The 18,249-nt window shown below is 48.0% G+C and overlaps 2 pseudogenes; both read right to left on the bottom strand.

Annotated features, from left to right (window-relative positions):
* Positions 1–5,748: 5,748 nt before the first annotated feature.
* On the bottom strand, positions 5,749–10,226 carry LOC130873500 (uncharacterized; annotated as a pseudogene).
* A 1,666-nt stretch (positions 10,227–11,892) lies between these two features.
* On the bottom strand, positions 11,893–16,374 carry LOC130873501 (uncharacterized; annotated as a pseudogene).
* Positions 16,375–18,249: the final 1,875 nt, after the last annotated feature.

Here is an 18,249-nt window from a genome sequence, read left to right on the forward strand (position 1 = left end):
TCTTCCTGCAGGTGTTCTCGTAAGTGGAAACATTGCAGGTATCCTGAAGACAATGTTTGTATTGATGGTTAATAAACATCAGCATGGCCTTGGTGTCTGGTATAGTCATCTCATGAGAATTTGAGATTTCCACAGTAAACCTTAGTTGTTTATGTATCCTGTGTTTGGGGCCACTGGAAGGCTTTTGTAAGCAGAGTTTTCATATTCTTCTTTTGCTTAATTTCCTTCTTCTGTGATATGGAGAGTGTCAGCTATTCCCACATTATGTTTGAAAGAAAGCATTATAAAACTTCAGATGTTTGACTTTAACACTGTAAATCCGTAATTCCTGTGTAGTGTGGGAGGTATTGTATAGAGTGGCTCATCACAGCATATGACTTGACAATGTAAATGAACATGGTTGCTAGGATAATAGACTAACATTTTCAATAAAAATATGACATACTTAAAAAAAGAGAAAAATTAAAGAAAAGGAAGAGTTGCCGTGGTCATGGTGTCTCTTCACAGCAATAGAAACCCCAACCATGTTGAGCACCACAGAACAGATGTGGTCAAACTTAGCATTCAGGAGGCAGCAACAAGAGGATCAGAAGTTCAGTCACCTTGGCTAGTAGTTCAAGGGCAATCTTCACCGCATTAAAACACTGACTTAAAAAAAAGTATAGGGGCTGGAGAGATGGCTCAGAAGTTAAGAGCACTGGCTGCTCTTTCAGAGGTTCTGAGTTCAAGTCCCAGTAACCATATGGTGGCTCACAACCATCTGTAATTTGATCAGGTTCCCTCTTCTATTATGCAGACAGAATACTGTATACATTTAATAAATAAATAAATTTTTACAAAAGTATAAGAAAAAAGATTTATTTTAACCAGGAGATAGTAGCACATGCCTTTTATCCCAGCACTTAGGAGGCAGAGGCAAGTAGATCTCTGTGAGTTCAAGGCCAGCCTGGTATATAAAGCAAGTTCCAGGACAGCCAGGGCTACACAGAGAAACAAACAAAGAAAAAGATTTATTTTATGTGTGTGAGTGTTTTGCCTCATGTTTGTATGTGCACCTGAGGAGGCAATAAGAGATCACTGGGTCCCCTAGAACTGGAGTTCTGGATGACAATGAGCTGCCATTTGGGTGCTGTGAATTGAACCTGGGTCCTCTGCAAGACCCAGTGTTCTTAACCGCTGAGCCATCTCTTCAGCCTGTAGAAGAAATTTCTATTTTTTTTTTAGAAATTTCCATGACATAAAATGGTGGTGGGCGAGGGTGAGAAAAGTGCTGTCCCATCTCATAGGCAACAGGAAGCAGAGCGGAGCCTGAAGTCCTGAACTGAAAGGAGGCAATCGCATCATGCAGAGCATAGAGAATGCAGTTTCACTGTCCTTAAAAACTCTTCTCTGGCTGCAAGGATGGCTTAGCAGTTATGGACATGAAACTGGCTGCTCTTCCAGAGAACCTGGGTTTGATTCTCACCATCCGCACGGCAATTCACAACTGCTTATTGTAACTCCAGTTCCAGGGGATCTGATATCCTCTTCTGTCTGCCCTGAGCACCAGCCATGCAGGTGACACGCAGACACACAATCTTGCAAGACACCCATACATGTAAAATAAATATTAACTCCCCCCATCTCTGTGTTTTTAAAGACAGTGTTAATCATTGTTATATTAATGTTAGGTTTGTGGGTATTTTTTTATTTATTTATTAAGTATACAATATTCTGTCTGCATATATGCCTGCAGGCCAGAAGAAGGCACCAGATCTTATTTCAGATGGTTGTGAGCCACCATGTGGTTGCTGGGAATTGAACTCAGGACCTTCGGAAGAGCAGGCAATGCTCTTAACCGCTGAGCCATCTCGCCAGCCCCTGTGGGTATTTTTTAAAATTTCCTGTTGGGACCATTTGGAGTCCTGGCCTCCAGCTGTTCTTCCTTGCTAGTGATCTTTACTTTCCTTCTGATTTGAGTTACTAAAGGCTGTGTCAAAGTTGTTTACCAGCTCTGCTTCACAAGCAAGTGTTGCCTTGGTCTTGAGAATCAGAAGATAAGGTTTTCTCCTGTTGGCTCACCTGACTGTTGGGTATATAAGCCTTCAGGGTGCTATTGAATAGAGGGCTTTTTATCAGTGACTAGAGGTCCATGTCTCTGTCTCTGTGTGAGTCTTTGTGTGTTTCAACCTCCAGCCCCTTGCCAGAAGCTCGGGAACTGTACGGTAGCGCATAGAGCACAGACAGGTGTTGTGCTCTGCAATTTCTTCAATTGTTTCTTTATACATTTAATAAATTTGTCATTTGATATTTTTGTGAACCAAAAAAAAAATCCAAAAACCTTAATTTTAGAATGAATATTCCTCAACCCAAGTGCATATCAGAATGGCTTCCCTAGACTCAGAACATTCCTGGAAGGAAGTACTCCCTCTGCTGCTCGGTTGCTGCTGAGAAGGCAGCTGGCTGCAAACAGGTGCCAAAGGCAGCTGGCTGCAAACAGGTGCCAATCCTACAAGCTTCCAGCTCTGCCCCTTGCTGCCTCCAAGCCACAGGATTTGATGGGAAAGGAAATGATTTGTGCTTTTAGAGTGCGGCTAAAATGTCAGGCTCTGGGCTGGGGGTGCTTTGCTTTGAATTTTCATCCCGACCCTGTGTGGAGCGCATTAGGGAACTTAACAGGGTCTCCTGGCTGGCTGGTACGGTGACAGATGGAGCACCTGAACCAAGGGGCTTGGACGTAGACACTTCATGTCCTTGTCCCCAGCCACAGCAGTGACACAGCATGTGGCTAAGACCTTGTCTTTATGGCAGAACACAGAAGAAACCTGGGATTGATTACATTAAGGTCATAAATGTCTGACCAATGTGTTCTCCCTTTCATGTTTTTGTGCGTACACGTGTGTAGAGCATATGCATGTGTGCATGTGTATGTGTAAGTAGAGGCCAGAAGTTGATCTGTGCTTCTTATTTATTTATATATTTAATTTAAAATTTTATTTATTTATAAAGGACACCGTTATATCAGGCACATCTGATAGAGGGTTAGTATTTAAAATATAAAAATAACTAAAAAAAAAATCCAAAAAACAAAAAATCTGGGCACCAAGAAAACAAATTTTAAAATGGGATACAGAACTAAGCAGAGTTCTTTAAAAATGAAACACAAATGGCTGAGAAACACTTAAAAGAAATGTTCGGCCAGGTGGTTGTTGTTGGTAGTGCTTGGTTTTAATCCCAGAACTCCCCAAGCAGAGGCAGGAGTTCAAGGCCAACCTGGTCTACAGAGCAAGTTCCAGGACAGCCAAAGCTACATAGAGAAACCCTGTTTTGAAAAAATAAAACCAAAATAAACAAGTAATGTTTAATATCCTTCATCTTCAGGGAAGTGCAAATTAAAACTAATCATTTTTTTTTTTTTCAGACAAGATCTCACTCTGCAGCCCTTGGCTGGCCTGAAACTCATCACACAAACCAGGCTGGATACGAACTGTAGAGATTAGACCTCTGCCTGCCACCAAGCCTGGATACTTATTTATTTTTATGTGGGTGGGTACAGTGCCCATGGAACAAGAAGGGGGTAACCATATCCCCTGTGACCGGAGTTATAGACAGTTGTGAGCTGTCATGTGGGTGCTGGGAATGGAATGTAGGTCCTCTGGAAGAGCAGGCAGCATTGCTGAGTCATTGCTCCAAACCTGTACTTCCTGGTTCTTTGCATTTTCTCAAGAAGTAATTAAGCTTCAGGGCTCATTACTTGTACAAGCCCCCTCTAGAAGCAGAACTTAATTTGTATTTGTAATTTCCCTTAAAGAAGCTTCCCCACTATGCCCTTCCCATCCTTCATTTACTTTGAAAATAATAGTTACTGCATTTTCCTGGGATCATTTAATTTGCATTTTGGGGTCTCCACACCTAGTGCAGACCTTGCCACGTAGTATTCCTCGGTAGGTATTTAATACAGGATTTCAGAAACTTCATCCGTAGGTCATTTTTTTCTTGTCATCGGGCATTGATTGTTAGCAACATTTGGAATTCAAAGTAAAACCGAGAGGGCTACCACGGTGACTTGTTTAGACGTCTAGCAGAGATGCTCTCCAAGGACAGCAAGGCCGCCTTGAGCACCTGCTTTCTCAACCAGGGTCTCAGGCTCTTTCCTCGTGGAGCAGGAAGGATTAGCCAATTGTTCTATAGACACAACATTGCCTTGGGGATCAGCAGCTACCTGAGGTCAGGTCTCACAAGGGATCTTTTAAAGAATGAGAGATGCATTAATCGAGCAGTATATGTTTATTTCAGAACAACAGAAAAGAGAGAAAAGGACATGAATAAACAGCCTAAGCCACTAGAGTCCACCCGAGAATCCACTGCATTGAACCCCGTCCTGCACACACACATACAATTCTGCTTTTGAGACAAGGTCTCACTTCGTAGTCCTTCTGGCTTGGAACTCACAGTAGACCAGGCTGGCCTCAAACTCATGGATATTTGCCTGTCTTTGCCTCCTGAGTGCTGAGTGCTGGGATTAAAGATGTATGCCACCCCATATATGGCCTATACCTCTATTTATTACATTTTTTTTTGAAAAAAAGAATCATATAATGATACATTGTGAATATCTTCTAGTATGTGAAAGACCCCCGGTAGGGACCTTCCCTCAGGTGGAGACCCCGGACCCACAGACCAGGCCGAGACCACGAGTCGGATGCAAACTGCAAGAGGTTTATTAAGTAGACACAGGTACCTGCGGGCGGCAAAGTCTTTCGGAGGACTTGCGCGCCTGCAGACTGGGAGGAGGACTTTTTATAGGAAAGAGGGCAGCAAAAAGCAATTTACAGAAGCAGAAGCGTGGTTATCAGAATGAGGCGGGGGGGGCATGAATGGTTTTCCTCTCCCAGCATGGATGTCTGGCAGCAGACATCCTGCTCTTATCTTATAGGTATCCTACTTTGAAGTCATCCTGCTTTGTAGATGTCCTATCTTATAGATATCCTGTTTTCCTCTCACGAGAGCAGGCTAGCTGCTGATCCTGAGAATCTTTCAAGCAAACAGGACGTTCTCCTGGGGAGCCTGCTAGCTGCGGGTTCTGAGGAGGGGGTCTATAGGATCTTTCATTCCCCCATTTTCTTTTATCATAGAGTTAAATCTTTTACTCTAAGCAGTTATGGAACCTCGGTTTCTTCTTGTTGTAACATATGATACTGATGGGTCAGTACTAGGGCCTGAATAACTGACAGCCTGTCTTTCATTAACCGGACCAAGCAGTTTAAGATGCAGGGCCCAAACAGGAGTATCAGAAGGAGGATAATCAATCAAGGGACCCATCAGAGGAGACAATAGAGTCGTAAACCAGGGAGACTTATTAAACCGTCCTTCGAACCATCCCTGTTGTGATTCGAGCAGCTTTTGTGTCTGTCTTTACCTCTCTCAAAGCTTTGTCATAGTGTGGTTCGCATAGAAACAACATTCCTCTTTGAGTGCTGCGCATAACCCTCCCTCTTGTAAAAACAACATGTCTAGCCCTCTCCTGTTTTGTAGGGCTACCTCTGAGAGGGAGGTTAATGACTCTTCAAGTGCGCTAACCGATTCTTCCAGCGCCTTGATATCAGTATGCATGGCTGCCTGAAGTTGTCTAAATTGGCTGGTCTCCATAATCTAGGACTAAGGGGTTGCATCTACCTCCTGGGGTGGCGCACTAGACATTGGTAGCGGTAGTGATCTTATAGCAGGGGCCACAAGCTTTCCCCCCCCCCCCCCCCCGCAAGTCCAGGGTCCCCTTCCTGAGTACCCAGGCATGGTTCCTCGTCTGAGCATGATTAGATCCCAGATGGAGGAGGGTTTCCAGTAAGCCTCCCCCATCGTTTCGCAACCCCATTGGGCACAGTAATCGTCCCCCGGCCCTCCACATCCCTTGTGTGTATTTTGTCCTGGACAAACATAGAAGTCTTTGTTCCTGGTCCCATGTCGTCCCCCTCCACCCCCTCTGGTGATGGCAGTCATATCCCGGGAATGTCGCCATCCCCAGTCTTAGTAGGGCCCATATAATGATCCAAGGGCCCCACGGGTAAGCCTTATCTTTAAGGGGTTTTGAGTGCGTTGGGCTCTCCATGCTGGGGTTGCGGCGGGCTCCATTTTGTCAGCTGTATGGGCGGCCTTAACGTGTGAGGCGTGGATCCAGGCTGCGATGCCGTCAACCTTTAGTGCCATTGGGGGTCAGAAGGACAGTGTAAGGGCCTTTCCACCGAGGTTCCAAGTTTTAGGTCTGGTGTCTGCGGACCCAAACAGTATCTCCTATCTGGAAGGGATGCGGTTCCACCAGCTGGTTCAGTTGGTCTCGGTAAGCAGCGGCGAGTGGCTTCCAAACCTCTCTCTGCACAATCTGTAGACACCTGTAAATGAGCCTCCAGAGAAGGACTGTTAGCAAAATCAGCAATGTTTGAATTAAAGAAATTTATAAATGGGGAGGAGCCCCATATAGGATTTCAAAAGGAGTCAGTCCATGAGGCCCCAGGGTGTTGCGGGCCCTGTACAGGGCCAGTGGTAAGAGGAGCACCCAGTCTCTAGTGCCAGTTGCAAGCGTTAATTTGGATAAGGTCTCCTTAATTGTTCTATTCATGCGTTCTACCTGTCCTGAACTTTGGGGTCTATACGCACAATGTAATTTCCATTCGACCCCTAGGAGTTTGGCCACCTACTGACTTACCTGGGAGATGAAGGCGGGCCCATTATCGGTGCCAAGACTTGAGGCATTCCGTACCTGGGAAATATTTCTTCCAAGAGCTTTTTGGTCACCACCTTTGAGGTTTCGTTTTTGGTGGGAAAGGCTTCTATCCATCCTGAAAAAGTGTCTATGAACACCAAGAGGTATCTGTACCCCTAGAGACCTGGCTTAACCTCCGTAAAGTCGATCTCCCAATGTACTCCGGGACGATGTCTCCGTGCCTGAACTCCTGGACCAAGCTTGGTTCTGCCTGCATTTACCTGAGCGCAGGCTTGGCATTCATCAGTCACTTTTTGCAGGGCTCTGTCCCTGTTCAGGAGGTATTGGCCTGACTCCTGTCTGTCCGACAAGGTTTTCATCTTCTTTGGCCCCAAATGAGTCAATTTATGCAAGTAGTCTATTATTTTATAAGTATGTTTTGTTGGCATACCAATCTTTTCCTTGAAAACCCAATGTTGCTTTTCGGGGTCATATGTGGCCCCCATTTTCTTTAGGAGATCAATGTCCTCTTTACTATAGGGTAGCGAACTGGAGGCTTGGGCCTCTTCCGGGTTCGTCAAGGGGAGAGCTTGGGAGGTCTTGGTTGATTTTATAGCAATCTCTCGAGCAGCGTTATCTGCCAGCCTATTTCCCTTTTCCTCAGGGCTATGGCCTTTTTGATGCCCAGGGCAGTGCATAATACTTAATTTTGGGGGCAAAAATAAGGCTTTCAGGAGTGCCAGTATCCCAAGTTTGTTTTTAATTTCCTTTCCTTCTGAGGTCAGCAGCCCTCGTCTTCAATAAATTTCCCCCATGTATGTGAGCCGTGGCGAATGCATATCGGCTATCCGTATAAACATTCAGTCTCTTACCTTCTGCCATCCGGAGTGCCTAGGTCAGAGCGATGAGTTCAGCCCTCTGGGCGGAGGTGCCTGCTGGTAAGGCTTCTGCCCAAACTACCTCAGTCTCTGTTGTCATTGCTGCCCCCGCCTTTCGTTTCCCATTTGCCAGGAAACTGCTGCCATCCGTATACCAAGTATAGTCAGCATCTCGGAGGGGTTGATTCGTCAGGTCCGGTCTGGTCCCGTGTGTTTCTGCGAGGATCTGGAGGCAGTCGTGGTGTTCCGGGTCCTCAGGCAGGGGGAGCAAGGTCGCGGGATTAAGAGCGACCACAGGTCCGAATTGCACCCGGTCCGCATTCAGGAGCAGGGCTTGGTAGTAAGTCATGCTGGCATTGGAGAGCCAGCGGTCTGGAGGCTGCTTGACCAAGGCTTCCACCGCATGGGGTGCCAGGATAGTCAGTGGCTGGCCCAGGGTTAGTTTACCCGCGTCCTTAGTGAGGACTGCAATAGCTGCTACCATTCGCAGACAGGGCGGCCACCCTGAAGAAACTGGGTTGAGTTTCTTTGAGAGATAGGCTACAGGACGCCTCCAAGGGCCCAGTTTTTGAGTTAGGACCCCTTTGACGTAACCCTGTCTCTCATCCACGAACAAGTCAAAGGGTTTGGTAATGTCAGGGAGGCCTAAAGCAGGGGAGGCTGGTAAGGCTTTCTTAATGTTTTTGAAAGCCCTCTGCTGTTCCTCTCCCCAATCAAACATTGTCCCTGGTTTAGTTAGAGGATACAAGGGTGCAGCCATCTCGGCAAACCCTGGGATCCAGAGGCGGCAGAATCCCGCTGTTCCCAGAAACTCTCGCAGCTGGCGGGGGTTCCGGGGGGCAGGGATGTTAGTGATAGTTTGTTTGCGCACCTCGGTCAGCCATCTCTGTCCATCTTTTAATTGATAACCTAGGTAAATGACTTGCTTCTGGCACATCTGAGCCTTCCTGGCTGATGCCTGATATCCTAATTGTCCCAATGTCTGTAGGAGGGACTTTGTGCCCTCCTGACATTCTTTCTCTGAAGCGGCCGCCAGAAGGAGGTCATCAACGTATTGGAGCAATGTCAGGGTGGGGTACTGGACCCGAAAGTCGCCAGGTCCCGGTGCAGAGCCTCATCAAAGAGGGTCGGGCTGTTCTTGAATCCCTGGGGGAGCCTAGTCCAGGTCAATTGACCCGAAAGACCAAGATCTGGGTCCTTCCATTCAAAGGCAAAAAGGGGCTGGCTCTCCGGATGCAGCCGCAAGCAGAAGAAGGCATCCTTTAAGTCTAATATGGTATACCAAACGTGGGATGGTGGCAGAGTGCTCAATAAGTTATAGGGGTTGGGGACCATGGGGTGCATGTCCTTCACCCTTTTGTTGACCTCCCTCAAATCCTGCACTGGCCGGTAGTCCCCAGTCCCTGGTTTCTTTACTGGTAAAAGGGGGTGTATTCCATGGTGACCGGCAGGGGATGAGGATGCCCTGGTCCAAGAGCCTCTTTTTTTTGCAATAAGCACATTGGTCCCTGTCCATTTTGGCCCCCTTCCTTTCTCCCAGCCTACCTCCCTCTCTTTCTTGTCCTTGAACTACAGTGGCCAGCAGCCTACTTAATTCTTTATTCTATTTCATGTCTCTTTCCTCATTTATTGGTTGCTCCTCTGAATATACTTGTAAATTCTCCTTTCCTTCTCTCTTTCTTTGCCTCTTCAGCAGATCCTGTATTGTATATCCCTGCAGACCTTCCAGCCTCTGTAATTTACTTCTGATATCCGGACTGGACTGCCAAATAAAGGATATTGAAACACTAGTGGCCTGCCCCGGTTCCCCGGGTCATAGGGAGTATACATTCTGTATGCTTCCTTAAACCTCTCTAAAAAGGCAGAGGGAGTTTTCTCATTCCCTTGTATCACTTGCTTTACCTGAGCCACATTAGTGGGGCGGCGTGCTGCCCCTCGGAGACCCGCTATAAGCAGCTGGCGATAGAGGCGTAGGTGTCCCTTACCTGCAGCTGTGGTGAAGTCCCAATCAGGTCGCGTCAGAGGGAAGGCCTCGTCAATTTCGTTAGGCAAAAGGGTTGGGCGACCGTTGTCGCCTGGAACGTTTCTCCGAGCCTCCAAAAAGACTCTTTGCTTTTCCTCTGAGGTCAGCAGGGCTTGCAAGAATTGCTGGCAATCATTCCAGGTGGGCTGGTGGGTGACTAAAATAGACTCGATTAGATTAGTCAGTGCCACTGGGTTTTTGGAAAAGGAAGGGTTATGCTGTTTCCAGTTACAGTGATCAGAAGCTGAGAATGGCCAGTACTGTTGCTGCCCATTCGGACCCTCTCGGAGGGGAAGGGCGTGGGAGGTGGAATCAGGCGGCGGCTCGTGTCTGTCCCTCTGTTGGCCAGCCATAGGTGAGAGGGCCGGGGATTCTTGTGGGGGCCCCTCGGCCATCGCCGCTTCAGGTCCCTCTGGGCTATCTGATCCTGCATATGGAGGAGGCTCAACATTTTACAGGGTGTGTCAAACTTTTCCAACTTCTATAAGCAGTTACAAATATCATCAGGTCAATTCCAGTAAGAGTACAATGACAGACATTGTTGTTATTAAATACCATCAGTTCCAGTCTCTGAGAAACAGTTAAAACCCCAATTTTCCCCCCTTCTTAAGTGAAGAGGGGTTGTTAACGATTGTCCCATGGTACCAGATTTAGGCTCGAGCACAAACAGATATACAAAAACAAAGAACATATTTAAACACAAAAATTCAACAATTAGACACAAACAATATGGACGCGCAGCACGGCTTTGGCGCAAAACCCAAAGCAAAAATTCAGACGGAGACTGAAAAAAATCAGGCTCCAGCCACCTTTGGAATGTGGCCCGCCAGACGAGCGCCGAAAAAGCTGCCATCTAATTTCGGGCTCCAGATTCAGACCCAAGTCAGCAAAGCAAGACTTTGGGTCTGATACAGATTGAGCTCCGGAAAAGCTGCCACCTAATTCCGGGCTCCAGACACCCTTGGAACGTCTTCCAGGGCTGCGGGGTGGAAGTTCGAGCTCGTCAGCTCCTTCTTGGGCCCGCCAGATACAGAGCACCCAGATCTGAGTGTACAGAGTTAAGCACATAAACGACGCAGACACAGACTAACAAATCGGTGCTGGCCAGCTTACCTCCCGATGGTGGGTCGGTGGTCCCTGGGTGGGGGCCTCGATTCCCGGCCAATGCACCAAATGAAAGACCCCCGGTAGGGACCTTCCCTCAGGTGGAGACCCCGGACCCACAGACCAGGCCGAGACCACGAGTCGGATGCAAACTGCAAGAGGTTTATTAAGTAGACACAGGTACCTGCGGGCGGCAAAGTCTTTCGGAGGACTTGCGCGCCTGCAGACTGGGAGGAGGACTTTTTATAGGAAAGAGGGCAGCAAAAAGCAATTTACAGAAGCAGAAGCGTGGTTATCAGAATGAGGCGGGGGGGGCATGAATGGTTTTCCTCTCCCAGCATGGATGTCTGGCAGCAGACATCCTGCTCTTATCTTATAGGTATCCTACTTTGAAGTCATCCTGCTTTGTAGATGTCCTATCTTATAGATATCCTGTTTTCCTCTCACGAGAGCAGGCTAGCTGCTGATCCTGAGAATCTTTCAAGCAAACAGGACGTTCTCCTGGGGAGCCTGCTAGCTGCGGGTTCTGAGGAGGGGGTCTATAGGATCTTTCATTCCCCCATTTTCTTTTATCATAGAGTTAAATCTTTTACTCTAAGCAGTTATGGAACCTCGGTTTCTTCTTGTTGTAACATATGATACTGATGGGTCAGTACTAGGGCCTGAATAACTGACAGCCTGTCTTTCATTAACCGGACCAAGCAGTTTAAGATGCAGGGCCCAAACAGGAGTATCAGAAGGAGGATAATCAATCAAGGGACCCATCAGAGGAGACAATAGAGTCGTAAACCAGGGAGACTTATTAAACCGTCCTTCGAACCATCCCTGTTGTGATTCGAGCAGCTTTTGTGTCTGTCTTTACCTCTCTCAAAGCTTTGTCATAGTGTGGTTCGCATAGAAACAACATTCCTCTTTGAGTGCTGCGCATAACCCTCCCTCTTGTAAAAACAACATGTCTAGCCCTCTCCTGTTTTGTAGGGCTACCTCTGAGAGGGAGGTTAATGACTCTTCAAGTGCGCTAACCGATTCTTCCAGCGCCTTGATATCAGTATGCATGGCTGCCTGAAGTTGTCTAAATTGGCTGGTCTCCATAATCTAGGACTAAGGGGTTGCATCTACCTCCTGGGGTGGCGCACTAGACATTGGTAGCGGTAGTGATCTTATAGCAGGGGCCACAAGCTTTCCCCCCCCCCCCCCCCGCAAGTCCAGGGTCCCCTTCCTGAGTACCCAGGCATGGTTCCTCGTCTGAGCATGATTAGATCCCAGATGGAGGAGGGTTTCCAGTAAGCCTCCCCCATCGTTTCGCAACCCCATTGGGCACAGTAATCGTCCCCCGGCCCTCCACATCCCTTGTGTGTATTTTGTCCTGGACAAACATAGAAGTCTTTGTTCCTGGTCCCATGTCGTCCCCCTCCACCCCCTCTGGTGATGGCAGTCATATCCCGGGAATGTCGCCATCCCCAGTCTTAGTAGGGCCCATATAATGATCCAAGGGCCCCACGGGTAAGCCTTATCTTTAAGGGGTTTTGAGTGCGTTGGGCTCTCCATGCTGGGGTTGCGGCGGGCTCCATTTTGTCAGCTGTATGGGCGGCCTTAACGTGTGAGGCGTGGATCCAGGCTGCGATGCCGTCAACCTTTAGTGCCATTGGGGGTCAGAAGGACAGTGTAAGGGCCTTTCCACCGAGGTTCCAAGTTTTAGGTCTGGTGTCTGCGGACCCAAACAGTATCTCCTATCTGGAAGGGATGCGGTTCCACCAGCTGGTTCAGTTGGTCTCGGTAAGCAGCGGCGAGTGGCTTCCAAACCTCTCTCTGCACAATCTGTAGACACCTGTAAATGAGCCTCCAGAGAAGGACTGTTAGCAAAATCAGCAATGTTTGAATTAAAGAAATTTATAAATGGGGAGGAGCCCCATATAGGATTTCAAAAGGAGTCAGTCCATGAGGCCCCAGGGTGTTGCGGGCCCTGTACAGGGCCAGTGGTAAGAGGAGCACCCAGTCTCTAGTGCCAGTTGCAAGCGTTAATTTGGATAAGGTCTCCTTAATTGTTCTATTCATGCGTTCTACCTGTCCTGAACTTTGGGGTCTATACGCACAATGTAATTTCCATTCGACCCCTAGGAGTTTGGCCACCTACTGACTTACCTGGGAGATGAAGGCGGGCCCATTATCGGTGCCAAGACTTGAGGCATTCCGTACCTGGGAAATATTTCTTCCAAGAGCTTTTTGGTCACCACCTTTGAGGTTTCGTTTTTGGTGGGAAAGGCTTCTATCCATCCTGAAAAAGTGTCTATGAACACCAAGAGGTATCTGTACCCCTAGAGACCTGGCTTAACCTCCGTAAAGTCGATCTCCCAATGTACTCCGGGACGATGTCTCCGTGCCTGAACTCCTGGACCAAGCTTGGTTCTGCCTGCATTTACCTGAGCGCAGGCTTGGCATTCATCAGTCACTTTTTGCAGGGCTCTGTCCCTGTTCAGGAGGTATTGGCCTGACTCCTGTCTGTCCGACAAGGTTTTCATCTTCTTTGGCCCCAAATGAGTCAATTTATGCAAGTAGTCTATTATTTTATAAGTATGTTTTGTTGGCATACCAATCTTTTCCTTGAAAACCCAATGTTGCTTTTCGGGGTCATATGTGGCCCCCATTTTCTTTAGGAGATCAATGTCCTCTTTACTATAGGGTAGCGAACTGGAGGCTTGGGCCTCTTCCGGGTTCGTCAAGGGGAGAGCTTGGGAGGTCTTGGTTGATTTTATAGCAATCTCTCGAGCAGCGTTATCTGCCAGCCTATTTCCCTTTTCCTCAGGGCTATGGCCTTTTTGATGCCCAGGGCAGTGCATAATACTTAATTTTGGGGGCAAAAATAAGGCTTTCAGGAGTGCCAGTATCCCAAGTTTGTTTTTAATTTCCTTTCCTTCTGAGGTCAGCAGCCCTCGTCTTCAATAAATTTCCCCCATGTATGTGAGCCGTGGCGAATGCATATCGGCTATCCGTATAAACATTCAGTCTCTTACCTTCTGCCATCCGGAGTGCCTAGGTCAGAGCGATGAGTTCAGCCCTCTGGGCGGAGGTGCCTGCTGGTAAGGCTTCTGCCCAAACTACCTCAGTCTCTGTTGTCATTGCTGCCCCCGCCTTTCGTTTCCCATTTGCCAGGAAACTGCTGCCATCCGTATACCAAGTATAGTCAGCATCTCGGAGGGGTTGATTCGTCAGGTCCGGTCTGGTCCCGTGTGTTTCTGCGAGGATCTGGAGGCAGTCGTGGTGTTCCGGGTCCTCAGGCAGGGGGAGCAAGGTCGCGGGATTAAGAGCGACCACAGGTCCGAATTGCACCCGGTCCGCATTCAGGAGCAGGGCTTGGTAGTAAGTCATGCTGGCATTGGAGAGCCAGCGGTCTGGAGGCTGCTTGACCAAGGCTTCCACCGCATGGGGTGCCAGGATAGTCAGTGGCTGGCCCAGGGTTAGTTTACCCGCGTCCTTAGTGAGGACTGCAATAGCTGCTACCATTCGCAGACAGGGCGGCCACCCTGAAGAAACTGGGTTGAGTTTCTTTGAGAGATAGGCTACAGGACGCCTCCAAGGGCCCAGTTTTTGAGTTAGGACCCCTTTGACGTAACCCTGTCTCTCATCCACGAACAAGTCAAAGGGTTTGGTAATGTCAGGGAGGCCTAAAGCAGGGGAGGCTGGTAAGGCTTTCTTAATGTTTTTGAAAGCCCTCTGCTGTTCCTCTCCCCAATCAAACATTGTCCCTGGTTTAGTTAGAGGATACAAGGGTGCAGCCATCTCGGCAAACCCTGGGATCCAGAGGCGGCAGAATCCCGCTGTTCCCAGAAACTCTCGCAGCTGGCGGGGGTTCCGGGGGGCAGGGATGTTAGTGATAGTTTGTTTGCGCACCTCGGTCAGCCATCTCTGTCCATCTTTTAATTGATAACCTAGGTAAATGACTTGCTTCTGGCACATCTGAGCCTTCCTGGCTGATGCCTGATATCCTAATTGTCCCAATGTCTGTAGGAGGGACTTTGTGCCCTCCTGACATTCTTTCTCTGAAGCGGCCGCCAGAAGGAGGTCATCAACGTATTGGAGCAATGTCAGGGTGGGGTACTGGACCCGAAAGTCGCCAGGTCCCGGTGCAGAGCCTCATCAAAGAGGGTCGGGCTGTTCTTGAATCCCTGGGGGAGCCTAGTCCAGGTCAATTGACCCGAAAGACCAAGATCTGGGTCCTTCCATTCAAAGGCAAAAAGGGGCTGGCTCTCCGGATGCAGCCGCAAGCAGAAGAAGGCATCCTTTAAGTCTAATATGGTATACCAAACGTGGGATGGTGGCAGAGTGCTCAATAAGTTATAGGGGTTGGGGACCATGGGGTGCATGTCCTTCACCCTTTTGTTGACCTCCCTCAAATCCTGCACTGGCCGGTAGTCCCCAGTCCCTGGTTTCTTTACTGGTAAAAGGGGGTGTATTCCATGGTGACCGGCAGGGGATGAGGATGCCCTGGTCCAAGAGCCTCTTTTTTTTGCAATAAGCACATTGGTCCCTGTCCATTTTGGCCCCCTTCCTTTCTCCCAGCCTACCTCCCTCTCTTTCTTGTCCTTGAACTACAGTGGCCAGCAGCCTACTTAATTCTTTATTCTATTTCATGTCTCTTTCCTCATTTATTGGTTGCTCCTCTGAATATACTTGTAAATTCTCCTTTCCTTCTCTCTTTCTTTGCCTCTTCAGCAGATCCTGTATTGTATATCCCTGCAGACCTTCCAGCCTCTGTAATTTACTTCTGATATCCGGACTGGACTGCCAAATAAAGGATATTGAAACACTAGTGGCCTGCCCCGGTTCCCCGGGTCATAGGGAGTATACATTCTGTATGCTTCCTTAAACCTCTCTAAAAAGGCAGAGGGAGTTTTCTCATTCCCTTGTATCACTTGCTTTACCTGAGCCACATTAGTGGGGCGGCGTGCTGCCCCTCGGAGACCCGCTATAAGCAGCTGGCGATAGAGGCGTAGGTGTCCCTTACCTGCAGCTGTGGTGAAGTCCCAATCAGGTCGCGTCAGAGGGAAGGCCTCGTCAATTTCGTTAGGCAAAAGGGTTGGGCGACCGTTGTCGCCTGGAACGTTTCTCCGAGCCTCCAAAAAGACTCTTTGCTTTTCCTCTGAGGTCAGCAGGGCTTGCAAGAATTGCTGGCAATCATTCCAGGTGGGCTGGTGGGTGACTAAAATAGACTCGATTAGATTAGTCAGTGCCACTGGGTTTTTGGAAAAGGAAGGGTTATGCTGTTTCCAGTTACAGTGATCAGAAGCTGAGAATGGCCAGTACTGTTGCTGCCCATTCGGACCCTCTCGGAGGGGAAGGGCGTGGGAGGTGGAATCAGGCGGCGGCTCGTGTCTGTCCCTCTGTTGGCCAGCCATAGGTGAGAGGGCCGGGGATTCTTGTGGGGGCCCCTCGGCCATCGCCGCTTCAGGTCCCTCTGGGCTATCTGATCCTGCATATGGAGGAGGCTCAACATTTTACAGGGTGTGTCAAACTTTTCCAACTTCTATAAGCAGTTACAAATATCATCAGGTCAATTCCAGTAAGAGTACAATGACAGACATTGTTGTTATTAAATACCATCAGTTCCAGTCTCTGAGAAACAGTTAAAACCCCAATTTTCCCCCCTTCTTAAGTGAAGAGGGGTTGTTAACGATTGTCCCATGGTACCAGATTTAGGCTCGAGCACAAACAGATATACAAAAACAAAGAACATATTTAAACACAAAAATTCAACAATTAGACACAAACAATATGGACGCGCAGCACGGCTTTGGCGCAAAACCCAAAGCAAAAATTCAGACGGAGACTGAAAAAAATCAGGCTCCAGCCACCTTTGGAATGTGGCCCGCCAGACGAGCGCCGAAAAAGCTGCCATCTAATTTCGGGCTCCAGATTCAGACCCAAGTCAGCAAAGCAAGACTTTGGGTCTGATACAGATTGAGCTCCGGAAAAGCTGCCACCTAATTCCGGGCTCCAGACACCCTTGGAACGTCTTCCAGGGCTGCGGGGTGGAAGTTCGAGCTCGTCAGCTCCTTCTTGGGCCCGCCAGATACAGAGCACCCAGATCTGAGTGTACAGAGTTAAGCACATAAACGACGCAGACACAGACTAACAAATCGGTGCTGGCCAGCTTACCTCCCGATGGTGGGTCGGTGGTCCCTGGGTGGGGGCCTCGATTCCCGGCCAATGCACCAAATGAAAGACCCCCGGTAGGGACCTTCCCTCAGGTGGAGACCCCGGACCCACAGACCAGGCCGAGACCACGAGTCGGATGCAAACTGCAAGAGGTTTATTAAGTAGACACAGGTACCTGCGGGCGGCAAAGTCTTTCGGAGGACTTGCGCGCCTGCAGACTGGGAGGAGGACTTTTTATAGGAAAGAGGGCAGCAAAAAGCAATTTACAGAAGCAGAAGCGTGGTTATCAGAATGAGGCGGGGGGGCATGAATGGTTTTCCTCTCCCAGCATGGATGTCTGGCAGCAGACATCCTGCTCTTATCTTATAGGTATCCTACTTTGAAGTCATCCTGCTTTGTAGATGTCCTATCTTATAGATATCCTGTTTTCCTCTCACGAGAGCAGGCTAGCTGCTGATCCTGAGAATCTTTCAAGCAAACAGGACGTTCTCCTGGGGAGCCTGCTAGCTGCGGGTTCTGAGGAGGGGGTCTATAGGATCTTTCAGTATGCAATAGATTTCAATATTGAAAAATTTTATCGTTTTTAATATTTCTTTTATGCGTATGTGTCTCAGTGTATATATGTGTATCAAATATCAACAGGAGCCCTTAGGGGGCAGAAGAAGGCATCAAACTCCCTAGAACTGGACTTTGAGGTGAGTGTGAGCCATGTGTACTCGGGTCTTCCACAAGGCTAGGACTCTACTGAGTCATCTTTCCAGACCCTCAATAATGAAACAACTTTTAAAAAGCTCCAGATAGCTGTACATAGTGGAGCAAGTGTATAATCCCAGGATGCAGGATGCTGAGGCAGGAGGATAGATGTGAATTTGGCACTCTCCTGAATGGCAGAGACCATGTCTCAAATCAAAACCAATAAATCTCGGAAAACTTTAAAGCTAAACAACAATAAAAAACTTTTGATGTAATTTATTTGTAATTTCTGATAAGAAGTGCTAAGAATCTTGTTTTAGGGGCTGGGGAGATGGTTGCTCTGGGTTCAATTTCCACCATCCACGTGGTGATTCAAGGTATTATCTGCTTCCTTCTTCCTCCTTCTGTGGATACAGCTAAATCATTCAAATATAAAAATCTTTCCTTTGGTTGGTTTTGTTTTTTTGAGACAGGTTTTTTTTGTTTATTTTTTGTTTTTGTAGCCCTGGCTGTCCTGGAACTTGCTCTGCAGACCAAGCTGGCCTCAAACTCACAGAGATTCTCCTGTCTCTGCCTCATGAGTCCTTGGATTAAAGGTGTGTGCCACTACGCCCTGCTTCATACATATAAATCCTAAGACAAAAAGTTTCTACAAAAATGTTTTTAGTACACACAAGACCGTTACACTAAGTATAGATGTTTACCACATTCATGTATGAATA

Source organism: Chionomys nivalis, chromosome 4 (assembly GCF_950005125.1).
Source record: "Chionomys nivalis chromosome 4, mChiNiv1.1, whole genome shotgun sequence".
Lineage (NCBI taxonomy): Eukaryota > Metazoa > Chordata > Mammalia > Rodentia > Cricetidae > Chionomys > Chionomys nivalis.